This window comes from Bufo bufo, chromosome 10, assembly GCF_905171765.1.
Source record: "Bufo bufo chromosome 10, aBufBuf1.1, whole genome shotgun sequence".
NCBI lineage: Eukaryota > Metazoa > Chordata > Amphibia > Anura > Bufonidae > Bufo > Bufo bufo.
In genome coordinates, this window is record NC_053398.1 from 102,496,034 (window position 1) to 102,499,015 (window position 2,982).

The following is a 2,982-nucleotide window of genomic DNA, read 5'->3' on the forward strand; positions in this document are numbered from 1 at the left end:
CACCATAAAGTTCTTGGAGAGCGAAAGAAGGACCGGTGACGTCACGGAGAGCGGACTTCTCCACGGAGTAGAGAGCGGCTCCTGTGCACGTGACCAGAGGGGGAGCTGCTGAGCCGTTCTAGGCTAGCGGCGCCTTACAGGGGGACATACTGTAGAGGGGAAAGTGAAGGGCAGCTATGCAGACCGCCCAAGGGTCCCTCTTTTGGAGGGACAGTCCCTACTTTTGACCAAAGTCCCTCTGTCCCTTTTTGCTCTTTAAATGTCCCTGTTTTGGATCTGAAGTATAGATTTGCATTATTACATTGGAGATTTATCAACACTGGTGTAAAGTAGGACTGGCTTAGTTGCCCATAGCAACCAATCAGATTCCACCTTTCATTTTCAGAGCTCCTTTACCTCAGCCCCGCTAGCTTAAACCCCCTTAACCACCTCAGCCCCGCTAGCTTAAACCCCCTTAATGACCAGGCCACTTTTTACACTTCTGACCTACACTACTTTCACCGTTTATTGCTCGGTCATGCAACTTACCACCCAAATGAATTTTACCTCCTTTTCTTCTCACTAATAGAGCTTTCATTTGGTGGTATTTCATTGCTGCTGACATTTTTACTTTTTTTTGTTATTAATCGAAATTGACCGAAATTTTTGCCAAAAAATGATATTTTTCACTTTCAGTTGTAAAACTTTTCAATTAAAACTACATTTCTATATAAATTTTTCTCTAAATGTATTATTCTACATGTCTTTGATAAAAAAAATGCAATAATTGTATATTTATTGGTTTGCGCAAAAGTTATAGCGTTTACAAACTATGGTACAAAAATGTGAATTTCCACTTTTTGAAGCAGCTCTGACTTTCTGAGCACCTGTCATGTTTCCTGAGGTTCTACAATGGCCAAACAGTACAAACACCCTACAAATGACCCCATTTCTGAAAGTACACACCCTAAGGTATTCGCTGATGGGCATAGTCAGTTCATGGAAGTTTTTATTTTTTGCCACAAGTTAGCGGAAATAGATTTTTTTTAGTTTTTTCTCACAAAGTCTCCCTTTCCGCTAACTTGTGACAAAAAGTTAAATCTTTCATGGACTCAATATGCCCCTCAACGAGAACCTTGGGGTGTCTACTTTCCGAAATGGGGTCATTTGTGGTGTGTGTTTACTGTTCTGGCATTTTGGGGGGGGCTAAATTGTGAGCAACCCTGTAAAGCCTAAAGGTACTCGTTGGACTTTCGGCCCCTTTACGCACCTAGGCTGCAAAAAAGTGTCACACATGTGGTATCGCCGTACTCAGGAGAAGTAGGGCAATGTGTTTTGGGGTGTCATTTTACATATACCCATGCTGGGCGAGAGAAATATCTCGGCAAAAGACAACTTTTCCCATTTTTTTATACAAAGTTGGCATTTGACCAAGATATTTATCTCACCCAGCATTGGTATATGTAAAATGACACCCCAAAACACATTGCCCAACTTCTCCTGAGTACGGCGATACCACATGTGTGACACTTTTTTGCAGCCTAGATGCGCAAAGGGGCCCAAATTCCTTTTATGAGGGCATTTTTAGACATTTGGATCCCAGACTTCTTCTGACGCTTTAGGGCCCCTAAAATGCCAGGGCAGTATAAATACCCCACATGTGACCCCATTTTGGAAAGAAGACACCCCAAGGTATTCAATGAGGGGCATGGCGAGTTCATAGAAATTTATTTTTTTTGGCACAAGTTAGCGGAAATTGATTTTTTTTTGTTTTTTTCTCACAAAGTCTCCCTTTCTGCTAACTTGGGACAAAAATTTTGATCTTTCATGGACTCAATATGCCCCTCACGGAATACCTTGGGGTGTCTTCTTTCCGAAATGGGGTCACATGTGGGGTATTTATACTGCCCTGGCATTTTAGGGGCCCTAAAGCGTGAGAAGAAGTCTGGAATATAAATGTCTAAAGATTTTTACGCATTTCGATTCCGTGAGGGGTATGGTGAGTTCATGTGAGATTTTATTTTTTGACACAAGTTAGGCTACTTTCACACTTGCGCTTGATCGGATCCGTTCTGAACGGATCCGATCATATTAATGCAGACGGAGGCTCAGTTCAGTACGGATCCGTCTGCATTAATAACTTAGAAAAATTTCTAAGTGCGAAAGTAGCCTGAGCGGATCCGTTCAGACTTTCAATGTAAAGTCAATGGGGGACGGATCCGCTTGAAGATTGAGCCATATGGTGTCATCTTCAAGCGGATCCGTTCCCATTGACTTACATTGTAAGTCTGGACAGATCCGCACGCCTCCGCACGGCCAGGCGGACACCCGAACGCTGCAAGCAGCGTTCAGCTGTCCGCCTGGCCGTGCGGAGGCGAGCGGAGCGGAGGCTGAACGCCGCCAGACTGATGCAGTCTGAGCGGATCCGCATCCATTCAGACTGCATCAGGGCTGGACGGCAGCGTTCTGCTCCGCTCGTGAGCCCCTTCAAACGGAGCTCACGAGCGGACAGCAGAACGCTAGTGTGAAAGTAGCCTTAGTGGAATATGAGACATTGTAAGAAAAAAAAAAAATATTTCCGCTAACTTGGGCCAAAAAAATGTCTGAATGGTGCCTTACAGGGGGGTGATCAATGACAGGGGGGTGATCAGGGAGTCTATATGGGGTTATCACCCCCCTGTCATTGATCACCCCCCTGTAAGGCTCCATTCAGACGTCCGTATGTGTTTTGCGGATCCGCGGTGTCCGGGTTTTGCGGATCCACGGATCCGCAAAACACATACAGAGACGTCTGAATGGAGCCTTACAGGGGGGTGATCAATGACAGGGGGGTGATCAGGGAGTCTATATGGGGTACATGGATCGGATCCGCAAAACACATACGGACATCTGAATGGAGCCTTACAGGGGGGTGATCAATGACAGGGGGGTGATCACCCCATATAGACTCCCTGATCACCCCCCTGTCATTGATCACCCCCCTGTAAGGCTCCATTCAGATAT